General features: G+C 49.6%; 1 long non-coding RNA gene across 1 annotated transcript in view; it reads right to left on the bottom strand.

Annotated features, from left to right (window-relative positions):
- Positions 1–695: 695 nt before the first annotated feature.
- LOC102554068 (uncharacterized) overlaps positions 696–12,689 on the bottom strand; it is a 31,935-nt gene continuing 19,941 nt past the window's right edge. Inside the window, exon 3 of the long non-coding RNA XR_005503706.2 lies at positions 696–1,811. This is a non-coding gene — a long non-coding RNA (uncharacterized LOC102554068). The remainder of the gene's footprint in view (positions 1,812–12,689) is intronic.

Below are 12,689 nucleotides of genomic sequence, written 5' to 3'. Positions count from 1 at the left end.
GGACCCTGGCAGATCTCTTTTCTGTCATTTCCTAACCACATGGAAGGCACTGGGGTGACTGCTCTGCTGGCTTCAGCAGTGATCTGGATACAAACTGCTCCATGCTCTGACTCAGTCAAACACAGGCTCCTCTGAAGTCATGGTCTGTAGTTTTTTTTTTTTTTTTTTTTTTTTTTTAAAGTTACCTTTGTCCCCATCCGGTCTGTCCCTTACCTTCAGCTTCCAGGAAGCAGCGGAAGCTCCAGGGTGTAGACTTGAGATGTGTCTTTGTTCCCTGGGGTCCTGGGTCAGCGGATGCTCGATGACTTGGTGAGTCAGCAAAAACCATCTCCTGTCACCAAGAGGGTTCTTGTCTTGCTGTCTCCAAGAACAGACTAGGCAGACAGCAAAGAGTACAAAGGGAGATACTTTGTTGCTAACTCAGGATTTAACAACTGAAAAAGGTGAAATTGACCACTCAGGGAAGTCCAACTCAGTTTCCAGGGGGCCTTAAAGCAGAGTCCAGTCCTCTGCCAGAGCCGGCAACTTGGTCCTGAAGAACTACCTAAATTTATTTATTTATTTATTTATTTTTTGGTTCTTTTTTTTCGGAGCTGGGGACCGAACGCAGGGCCTTGCGCTTCCTAGGTAAGTGCTCTACCACTGAGCTAAATCCCCAGCCCCTCTAAATTTATTAAGAATCAAGCTGCCCTTGATTGGCTGAATGTGAGCACACAGATAAGGAGAGACTTAGGAATAATCAGAAAAGAACTGTCATACTGTTACCTCTGCAGATTCTCAGTTGCTATGGTAACTGTGAAGGCTTGCTGCTTTCGCACCCGGTGCTGTGACCATCAGTTTCCTTCAGCTGAGGTTTTTCAGCTGCTGCTGTTTTGATTGACAGCTGTCAGTAAGCCATTCTTTGCCTCCTAGGCTTGAGTTCCCCAGTCATATAGTGGGGGTAAGTTGTATATTGGTGATCAGGGGAGCTCCATTTTGGAGCTCCCATGACCGGTCCAGCTCTGCATTTCTCAAATAAATGACTTTTGTTTGTTTCTTGACACTGTTTCTCTGTGTAGTCCTGTGTGGTCCTGGCTGTCCTGGAACTCCCTCTGTAGACCAGAGTGTCTTAAACTCAGAGATTCCCTCTGCCTCTGCCTACCAAGGTGTGGTCTGTCTTCTAAAAGCAGTATTGTTTAAGGATTTTCTGTTCCTTGCAGAAAACATCATTTTCATTAATACCCCATTTTGGGGGATGGTGTACAATGAACCAGACTGAATCCATCTTAAGCTTAGTAGCCATTTTGTTTCAAGGTCAAACTAAGTTTGTTTCTGTTTTCTCTAAAACTTAAATGCTCTTAAAATGTAACCATAACTTGAACTTTCCTGGAATTTGAGTTCCTGGGATCCACAGCCTTGGGGGTGTGTGGGGGGGGGAGGCAGATGTATGCCAAATCAAGTAGGGTGGACCGGGGTTTCAAAGGTGGGCAGTGGGAAGACTGCTGTGTACAGAAGGCAACAACAGGGGCTCCATCCAGAATCCACCCAGAAGCAGGACGCTCCAGGGACGTGTACGGAACACTCTTTTCCATCCTGAAAGCCACAAGGACTCCGGGCTTTGAGACAAAGAGCTCCATCTTCACTGCTTCAGGAAAGGGGTCGGTCAAAGCAAGAAGCAGAGGGAGAAAAGAGAACCTCTTCATGACTGTATTGACTTCAGTAAGATCAAGGTTTATCTGAAGCGACAGTTCAGCAGAGGTAGCTCCGGCTGCACAGTGGCCTCTCAGCTCTTTTGGAGGAGCAAACTCCTTAGTTCAGCTCCAGCAAACTGACTGAAACAGGAAGGGAAAAGATAAATGCTGTGGTTGCCTCTTCTCACTTCCCATTGGCCTGAGCTTAGTCCTGTGACCTTGCCTAGCTGCGAGGGAGGCTGGGAAACGTAGTCAGTAGCTGGGCAATTACTTTAGCGTAGAGGAACCTTTTCAAAATTCCTACCTTGGAACCTCAAGGCCATGGTATTAAGAGATGATGCCTATGGGGTCGGTTTGGCCTTGAGGGCTAACTAGATTGGTGTTCCTCTGAAGCATGTTCATCTCTTACAGTCCTTCCACTCAGAGACCTCAGCTTTAGACCTGTCAGAAATAGAATTCTACCCTTATATGTCATTCAGCCTAAGGTGTTTTGTTATGGCAGCAGAAATATACAAAGACAATAGTCATACACCAAACTGAACTTAAACTTGACTTTTAAGGTGTGTGTGCATACACACTCATGTGCACGTGTGGAGGCCAGACACTGAGCCGGGTAATGTCCTTCCTCTCTCCCCACCTTAGTTTTTTCAGTTAAGCTCTCCCACTGAACCTGATTTCCTCGACTTGACTGGTTGGCCACTGAGCCCCTAGGACACTCCTGTCTCTGACCTCCAGCCCAAGGTTTAGGGGTACACACACCTGTCTTTTTACCTTTGTGCTGGGGATCCAAACTCAGTTCCCCATGTTTTCATAGCAAGCAGTTTACTGACTGAGCCATGTCCTCGGCCCTAAGTATTTTAATAGTTAAGCCATCACTTACATATTATTAATTCTGTCTTGAAATTCCTGTAAGTTGCAGGGCTGGAGAGTTGCCCCAGTGGTTAAGAGAACTCATTGCTCTTGCAGAGGACCCAGTTCGATTCTGGGCACCCACATGGTGGCTCAAAACCAGCTGTAACTCCAGCCCCAGAAGATTTGAGACCTTTTTCTGACCTCTGAGGGTACCAGGCATGCACATGGTGCATATATATACACACCAGCAAAACACTCAAACATAAAAATACTAAATAAACATAAAAAGAGAGATGTTTTTAAAAATGTAAACTTGGTGGCTTAAATTTTTAAACTATTTTTACATTTTTTTTCAAATCATTAGTTTCACAAAATTGTACAACCATTACCTCTATGTGGCTTTGGAACATTTACAAAAACTTTTTAAAAATGTATTTACACATATATGAACATTATATATTTACATATCCATAACTCGCTGAGGATGCACAGGACCGCATGGGCCTGCTCTGTCTAGCCTTCCACAATGGTAGCTCCCTGGGCCATTCGCAGCCTTTGGAAATGCTATGGCTGAGTTCATGTAAACTTTCTCGTGGACATGGTTTTAATTCTCTTGGGTTCATAAATGGATTAGAAGATGGCCAAACAGCACTCTTATGCTTAACTTTTATTAAGATTTATTTTTTCCTTTCCTTTTTGAAAGTCATTTATTTAGTTGGGGGTTCTCAACACTGGGTTTCCCAGGGTAGCTCTGGGTGTTCTGGAGCTCACTTTTGTAGACTAGACTGGTCTTGAACTCAGAGATCCACTTGCCTCTGCTTCCCAAGTGCTGGGACTAAAGGTGTGCGATACCACCACCCAGCTTTGAGATCTACTCAATTGTGTGTGTTGCGTGCATAAGGGTAGATCCCGCAGAGGTCAGATGTGTTGGATCTTCTGGAGCAGGTGGTTGGAAGCCATCCAAGTGGGTGCTGGGAAATGAACTTTAGTCTTCTAAAAGAGCAGTAAGCCATACATGCTCTTAACCACTGAGCCATCCTTCCCACCCCTGTGGTTTTCACTAAGTCAAAGTCACCTCTTTCTGAATGGCCGCAGTTTGACACTCCCGGCAACATTGTGTGTGAGCTGCAGCTTTCAACATCTACGTTAGCCCTTCCTAAGCACAAATCATTTTCATTAGGGCGACAATTATAGGCTCATCGTGACCAGAAGCAGTTGGGGAGGTAGAGGCTTATTTCGCTCCCATTTACATACCAGATCACCAAGGAAAGTGAGCAGGAACTGAGGAGGCAGAAGCCAGGGGGGACGCTGCCTACTGACTTGCTCTCGGTGGCTTAGTCTGTTTTCCTTTATAATCAGGACCACCTGCCCAGGGGTGTCACCACACAAGTGATCCGGGTCTTCCTAGATCATTGAGAAAATGCATGACAGTCCTACCTTAGGCAATCTGATGGAGGTTTTTTCTCAACTGAGTTTCCTCCTCACAGATAACTCTAGCTTGTCCTAAATGGGTGTGCTGCTTTGTTGCGCTTTTTAAGACAAGGTCTCCTGTAGCCTCATTAAGCCTTGAACTCACTCTGTAGCCAAAGATGACCTTGAACTCTTGATCTCCCTCTTGCCTTCCAAGTGCTGAGGCTAAGCATTTGCTCAGGTGTCTGGTTAATGTGGCGCTGAGAATTAAAATGGCAAGCACTCTCCCTCCTGGGCCATATTGCTAGTCCATCAAATATTTACCCCAGTTACTTTTCTACTGCTGTGAAGAGACAACGCGACTAAGGCAACTTATCAAGTAAAGCATTTAATTGGGGGTTTACAGCTTCAGAGGGTTAGGGTAACCATCACGGTGGGAAGCATGGTGGCAGACAGACAGACAGACAGGTGCTGGAGGAGTAGCTAAGAGCTTCCATGCTGCTCTGTGAACTGGAAGCAAAGAGAGCGAGTGGAAGGGATGGGAAGGGAGAGAGACAGAAAAAAACCTGGGCTTTGGTTGGTCTTTTGAAAACTCAAGCTCACCCCCCTTGACACACCTCCTCCAACAAGGCCACACCTCCTGATCCTTCCTTACAGTCCACCAATGGGAACCAAGCACTCAAATATACGGGGCCGTGGGGCCATTCTATTCAACCCACCAATGGCATCAGTTTTAAAAATTACTGTTTGAGGTCAAGATCATTAAATAAACTTTGCTTGGGAATAGGACAGATTTTCCAACAGTTTCTAAAATGTCCCCAAGCCATGTCCTTCCACTTGCCAACTGCAGCTGACAATCACCAGGGTCTGAATCAATCTCTAGCAGTATGGTACTCTGTGCCTCATCCACATCTGCCTGTACAGGCGGCCCAGGCCCAGTTCACAGTCGCCTCACGTGGCCACAGCCCTGTGGAGAGACGGGACCCCCTTGCATCTAGACATACAGCGTTGGTCCTCACAACCTCCTGGGTCTCGGGTTCCATCACAACAGGTAAAAGCGAAGGTCAGAGGGGTCTGCTACTTAACCACTGCCCACGATGGTGTCTAAGCCGGGATCCAAACATACATCCACGAGGTAGGAACTCTCTTCTCTGAGTGACATAGCTGTCCCAAGTCTGTCATCCTCCAAACTCGGCAACCTCTGGACCCTAGGACGAGGATGCCAGGGAGGACCCAGCTCCCTCTTCCCTACTCAGCACCCAGAACAGTGTCCACCACTCCCTGTGCTGGGGAGTGCCTGCCACAATCTGCACTTTGTTCTCTAGGAAGTCTTTCTGCACCCAGTCCCCCAACTCTTCCCTGTAGGGGGTGGCTTCCCTAAAGGTTCACAGCTGGAAGCTTGGTCCCCAGTGGTCAAGCTGAATGTAGTGGGACACCAAGAAGAAGAGACCAGGGCAGGGTAAACAAGTCAAGGGCAAAGCCTCCACAAGTTAAGAATGAACTATGGCGCTGGAGAGATGGCTCAGTGGTTAAGAGCACTTGCTACTCTTGTAGAGGACCTGGGTTCATTTCCCAGCATGCGCCTGGTGCTCACAATCATCTGAAACTCTGTTCTGGGGGATCTGACGCCCTATTCTGTCCTCCGAAGGCACCAGGCACACACATGGTGTGCATGGACTCGGAAGACTCACACCCATAAAAGATTAGAATAAATGAATTAAAACAACAAACCCAACCAAACCCGAGTTGTTACAGAACCATGGATCGTGCCCCAGAGGGTCCCCTAGGACTGTGGATTAAACAAACATCTTTTCTTCATAAAGACTGCCGCTTCAGGTATTTTGCTAAAACAACAGAAAATGGATTGGGACATGATGTATCCTTCCTTCTAACTTCTTCTTTTCCTACTTTTTTGTTTGTTTGTTTCCGTTTTTGTTTTTTGATACAGGGTTTCTCTGAGTGTCTCTGGCTGTCCTGGAAAACTCTCTATAGACCAGGTTGGCCTCAGAGCTCAGAGATCCACCTGCCTCTGCCTCCTGAGTGCTGGGATCCAAGGCTTGCGCCATTGCACCCAACACTCCCTTCCGGCTTCTTATTTCTTATTTATTTATTTTTATGTTTATGTACATTGGTGATTTTTGCCTGCATGCATGTCTGTGCGAGGGTATCAGATCCCTTGGAACTGGAGTTATGAACAGTTGCGAGCTGCCATATGGGTGGTGGGAATAGAACCCAGGTCCTTTGGAAGAGCAGCCAGTTCTCTTAACTACTGAGCCCTCTCTCCAGCCCCCATCCTTCCAACTTCTTATAGGGAGGAGAGAAATGTTTAAAAGTCCTCCCCGTCTTCCCACCCAGACATCCCTGCCCTCAGCCATGTAAATGTTGAGGAAAGTGGCTGCCCGAGATTCTACCTGTCTTGTGCCTCAGAGAAAGACACTTCCCAAGGAGAATTCCCTGGGACAGGACAGGCGTAGGGGAGTAACTTCAATATGCACAGGCTGCATCCTGTGCCCCTGCCTAGCCAGAGTCACTATGGTGGGTTCAGGGCTGTGCTCATGCCCAGTATAAGCTCTCAGCTGCCCTGGTGATTTTTTTTTTTCTTTTTGGAACTAATAGGAAAAGGGAAATCTTCCAACTCCACTGAAATTGTTGATCACGTTCCAAAGAAAGAAGCCAACGAAAGGGCTCCGGAGCCAGCCATTCCTGAAGCTGGTGGATTTCAATGGCAGAACAAGTTTTGTTTTGTTTTGTTTTGTCTCCAGACGATCTGTCGTATGCAACCAGACACTGCTGGATGCAACAAGCAGAATTGCTCTCCAGTCAGAGCCAATCCTCTGGACTTCCCCTGCGTTTGCTGTCTCAGTATCACAGGTGTCTTCTCATGCATTTATGTTCTCGCTAAGCTACAGGCTTCACAAACTGTGGAACTTTCTAGGCTTTTTCTACTCAGCCACTTTTTCTACTCAGCCACTACCTGGAGCTTGTGCCGGCCTCTGTGGGGAAGCTGAACTTCTTTGAAAGAGAGTGGAACAGATACTGAAGACAATGAAGGACTTTGTATAGGTGAGGCCGTGGTGTGGACCTCCTTCCCACCAAGCTGTTTTCCAAACTCTCAATATGGAAAGTGAAAGGAAGGGCCCTGCCTGGGCAGGCCGGGTGAGCCACCATGGAAACATCGGCCCTGTTACGGGGGGCTGGGTGGGCTGAGTTTCCAGGAAGGGCTTGGGCAGGAAGCCAAGCAGGAAGGGGCTGGGAGTTCCTGGAAGGACAGCCCAGGCCTGGGGAGCCTCCACACCAGCATCTGACCTACCCTTCCCGACCTGGGGAACCCTCTGCATTTCCTGGCACATGCCGGGCACAGGGCAGGGTTGATGCTGAGACCCGATGCCTGCGAGCCTCCAGGGCATAGCCACGGACAGGCTGGTGAGGAGAGACTGTTACCAGGAGTCTTCTGTGGCCAACTGTGGTGAAGGGTTACTCTTCCTGGCCTAGACAGGAAGATTGCCATATGTTTAATGCCAGCTTGAAGTATATAGTGAGTTTCAGGGCAGCCTGGACTACAAAGAAAGATCCTGTCTCAAAAACAAAACCAAATATTCTGAACAATATGTAACCTGCCAGGCCCTCTGTGTGGCCCAAGGGGAGGTGCTCTATGGGGTGGCTGAGCTGTGCTCTCTAGAGAAGTTACCCTTCTTCAGGAGCTGAACTTCAGGGAATAGGGAGATGAGATAGGAGCAGAATAGAGGGATGTCAAGGGCGCTGGCTGGAAAGATGTGGGGGCAGAAAATGTTATGAAAAACAGCTGGGGACAGACCACCCCACAGACTTCGGTGTCACATGCCAAACACCAGGCGATGCCTCTGTGTGTTTGAGTGCACTTAAAACTCTAAATATGGGGCTGGTGAGATAGCTCTTCAGTTAAGAGCATTTGATGCTATTCCACAGGACCCAGGTTTGAGTCCTAGTACCCACAAGGTGGCTCACAACTACCTGTAGCTCCAGTCCTAGGGGACTGATGCCCTCCTCTGGCTTCTGTGGGCACGGCATGCACGTGGGGTACACATGTATGTACAGAAGACGCACTACGCACAGAAACGAAGGGAAGGAACAACAAACAAGAGTGATGGGAAGCCAGCCTGTCTCTCACCATCCTTCTCCAACTCTGAGGTAGTCGGTTTTTCCAGCCTTCCGCTGTGTCTTCTGCATGGTTCCAGTGACCCACCAAGGCAACAGGAAGGAGAGGAGACAGAAAGGGTGCAGGTTCCTCACACAACCACAGCCGTAGCAGGGGTGCTGGAATAGACTGCACAGGGTGGCCAGACTCTGCTGTCTGATCTCTTCCTGTAGATGGTGAAGAGATAAGAGTAGCTGTCGTGCACCTAGATTTCAACGTCCTGGGCATAGAGAAGAGCTGAGCTCCTCCCCTGGCTGCCGCCCCCAGCTTTGATGATCATTAAGGAAAAGAGCAGAGTTGTTTCGAGGCTCCTTTCCAAGTGTTGTGAGCTCCTCCCAAGGCATCAGGAGGTGCTATGGGACCTTGTGAAAGTGGGACTGTGGAAACCCCTAGGTCCCTAGAGATTTGGAGTGTCACTCAGATGAGCTCAGGAACAGTCTCATAAGAGAGTTACAGGAAGATGTACAACCTCACCAAGCCCCTCTGTTTCCCAGCTTCCTGAGGAATGGGTTGAACCCTGACACAGAGCATTGACAGAGCCTACACTGTGTCTTCCCTCTCTTGTTGATAGTTCTTAAAGGCTGGCTTGCTGATGGCCTCTGGTCCGGTCTCCTGGCCAGATCCCTCCTAAGTTAGGCCTAGACACAGTGATCCTTCAGAGAGCCTGTCAGCTACCTGCTTGTCACCGTTAACACTGAGTGGTTCACCAGTTTCCTCCTAACCTTTGTCTGTCCACCCAATCATTACCCATGCCCTGGACTCTCCAATCTTCAGGTAAGGGTCCACAAGATGCCTCCAAGTCCTGTGCTCAGGCCCCAAATCGACCACTTGGGCAAAATGCCACCCCAGCTTGCCTTATGGGGTAGATGTCAGGGATTTGACAAATAATGTTTTTTTTTTTTTTTGGTTCTTTTTTTCGGAGCTGGGGACCGAACCCAGGGCCTTGCGCTTCCTAGGTAAGCGCTCTACCACTGAGCTAAATCCCCAGCCCCGACAAATAATGTTTTTACAAAGATTTTGCCCTGGTAGAAAGGGCCCACAACAAATAGGGCCGTTTGTCACCTTTGGAAAGTCTTGCCTAGGGTGGACTCAGTAGGGGGAACAGATGTAAGCAACCAGGACAGACTGGTTTGATGATCCCAGATAAACCCCTGGATCCACCCTCATCTAAAGCGAGCCGTGCTCCCACAGTTTGAAGCTGGGTTTCTGTCACCCTACCACCAGAGACAAGGCATGTATTAGTGGGCCTAAGGGTGACAGGAGCTGAGGGAGAATGGGTGACCTGGATAAGTGTTGGGCACAGTCACCTACTTCTGCTTACACTGGGCCAGCTCACTGACATCTCCAAAGAGCCATCCCCAGAAGGAAACAGTAAAATGTTAGCCGCAGACTGAGAGAGCAGGTTTCAGAGGGCTCGAAGCAATGATGGGCAGCAGGTGGAAGCCAGGTCCCTCCCAACTGCTGCTGAGGAAAGCAGGAAGGAGGAAGCCCTCTGAACCAGCTGAGGCTGAGCCACATCTGTTCCGAGCGTCTCATCATCCATGGCGACAGGCCTGGAGCTACCGCACCCACTACACCCCTTCCTTGTGCACACACCAGGCAGGAGTATTTGCTGTGTTTTGTCTACTCGTCCTGAGTTCCAGGAGGAGTGTGGCCTGGAGAGAGACAACTCAGTGGCCTTTTAGGCTGACCTCCAAAGTGGACAAAGCTATTCCCTGATAACATTCACCTGTTGGAAGGGATGGGCAGGGAAGATAGGAGGGATGGAATGAAGAGGGCTGGTGGTCAGGGAAGACATCTTAGAGGAGCTTGAGGGAACTGGAGCCAGAACTTGACTGGTCTCTGGCACCCATGGCTGCAGGTTTCTTGAGTGACTGACAAGCAGCCTCCTGGGCCAGGTGAGGGGGAAGAAGTCAGGGTCCAGAAGGGATACAGGTTATGGGAGCCACCAGCTAATGAATGCCCATGTTTCATCAGTGTCCATTATCCATGACTGACAAGTCCTTTGCCAATCACGTGGCCAGTGATGAGTGATTCAGGTGCTCTATGTTCTGTTCCCTAGTACTAACACACATGCCATCAGGAGCCACAGAACACAGACAAGTCCCAGGTGGAGAGCAGTCTTAAGCAAGCATGGGATTCCCCCTGCTGAGGGAAGAGAAGGCAGGAGTCAAGGAAGAAATTTCAGAGCTCTCCAAACACACACACACACACACACACACACACACACACACACACACACACACACACACACACGCACGCGCGCACCTGCATGCCTCCTGTCAGGTTTCAGCTCCAGGGCTCTTATTAGGCCCAGGTCAAGAGACATTTAAGTGCCATCCCTCCCCTCAGCTCAGCTCCCTCTCTCAGCTCACTTCTATGGTGGACTTTCCTCCTGGGGGCAAGATGGCTGCAGCAGCCTTATGTCTACTCAGTCAGGAACAGGGACATCCAACCGAGCTACATCTGTCCCTAAGCTTGTGGGTGTGCGCATCCATGGCTACAATAGCCTCCAGAGCCAAACGAGGTCCACTCCATCATATTGCTCAGAGTGGGCTAAGGGAAATTAAGCTCCCAGAAGGAGTCAGGGGCTCAGGAGAAGTCAGGGAGTCCAGAGGAGTCAGAAGAGAGAAGGAAATAAATGGTGGTCCACCAAGGACTTGCAACTGAGGCCTCAGAACTAAAGTGTCCTAGTATTGCTAACAATCCCTCAAGATTTCATGAGCCCATGCCTTCCAGCCTACAGAATATCCCACAGGTTGTGTATGTCTCTTTATAACAGTCGCTGACAGTGCTTACCCACATCTACAGCTGCAAGGACACTTCCACAGACTCCTAGACCACCAGGCAGAAGTGCTCCAGGAGGAGACAGTGGCTGTAAATAGGTATCATTGAAGCAAGCCAGGTGATGTGATTGACACCTGTAACCCAGGGCTCAAAAGACTAAGACAGAAATATTGTTGCACATGTTAGAACCAGCCTGAACTAAGACCCTGTTTCAGGGGAACAGACAAAACAAAACAAAACAAACAAACAAACAAAAAACCAACAACAAAAAGCCATGAGGCCGGTGTGTGTTATGCAAAGGCCCTGAGACAGGTGTGTATGATAGGTTGAGGGACTCGGGAAGCTACTGGCTGGCTGAGTAGAAGGAAGAGGGTATTCAGCTTTTCCCTAAACTACATGGGACCCTGAAAGAATGGATCCAAAAGGAGAATTCTGACTACAATGGATCCTATGGTTGAAGAGAAAGACTAGGGAGGATCTGGGGGTGGGGGTAGGGGACTATGACCTGGTGGCAGCTGTGTACAGGAGGAAGATAAGGGTAGTTATAAGGGGGATGGGTGTTGAAGGTCACTGTGGCCCTACAGCAGCCGTACAGCCTAGAAGACAGGCCCCTTGTTCCCACAGCCTGCCCTTGTACTGATGGAATCTTGGAGTCTCATGCCAAGCCACTGGAGGATGGGCCACTCCCTGGCAGAGGTCCCTCCTATGCACCCAGCTGTTGCCTGAGGAGTCACGGAGGAGAAGGACGACCAGCAGATGTGATGTTCAGGAAGGAAGCTCTCGCTGTTAAGAGTCCTAAGTCAGGCACCAGGAAGCTGTCCTTGTGCCCTCGCTGGCTGCTTGGTGGTCCAGGCAAAGCCAGAGGAGGACAGGAAGGGAAGAGGGGAGGCAAGTGTGGAAGCAGCTGTGGAATTAGGGGTGGCTGAGTCAGGGGTCCACACAGCCTTCAGCTCCACAGAGCGAGCCAGTCAGTGGAGCTGTGGCTGGCCGTGTGCCCAGCACCACAATGCACTGCGAGCCGGAATTCCTGCAGAACGCTTTGTTCTGAGGCCGCCCTCAAGTTCTGGGGACCTGCACAGGGTGGATGGTGGCCAGAGGGAGGCTTCAGGAAGTCCCCGGAGGGTCCAAGCTGGGCACTGCCCCATAGTGCTGCCCTCCCCCTCCCCTGGGCACCTCCACCCACGGCGCCACCGCTTCTCGAAGGCCCGCCACCCTGGAGCCATGGAGAACACTGAACCCAATCCAGCTGGAGACGCCGTGTGGACATCAGCTCCATGTAGACCCCCAGTTTCCTGTGATCATGTCCACACTACAACAGAAACCACAGCCTACGCTTCCTGGCCTCTACCAGATTCTCTCTGCTAGATACCTGCCCCAGAGCCAGCAGATGGGCACCACACTGGCTCTCCTTATGATGGGTCCCCCAGGAGAACTCTGACAAGCTGCCCACTCTCCAATTGCCTGGGTGACACCCCGAGAGTGACCTAAGCTCTCTGGGTTTCAGTTTCTTCTGCTTTCCAGCAGGCTTCTTCCCCACCAGGTACAGTAAGGGAAAGGTGTCCTGAGAACTGACTCCACTCCTGAGAACTAAAATCCAGAAAAGTCTGGAGGAAAATGCATGACTTTAACTAGGAAGTTTTGCCTTGATTTGTAAGCAATTGTTAAGAGTGCCTTGTCTTTTCCGAAATAGCATTGTTCTGAACTTCACCTGTGGGAAGGGCCAGCCAACGGTCAGGTCCACTCTTTACCAAAGGAGTCTGAAGCTGGGGAGAGAGATGAATCACTTGGGCTACAGT

Source organism: Rattus norvegicus, chromosome 4 (genome assembly GCF_036323735.1).
Source record: "Rattus norvegicus strain BN/NHsdMcwi chromosome 4, GRCr8, whole genome shotgun sequence".
Classification (NCBI taxonomy): Eukaryota; Metazoa; Chordata; class Mammalia; order Rodentia; family Muridae; genus Rattus; species Rattus norvegicus.
The sequence above is the reverse complement of the archived record's forward strand: the minus strand, read 5'-3'. Positions and strand labels throughout refer to the sequence as shown.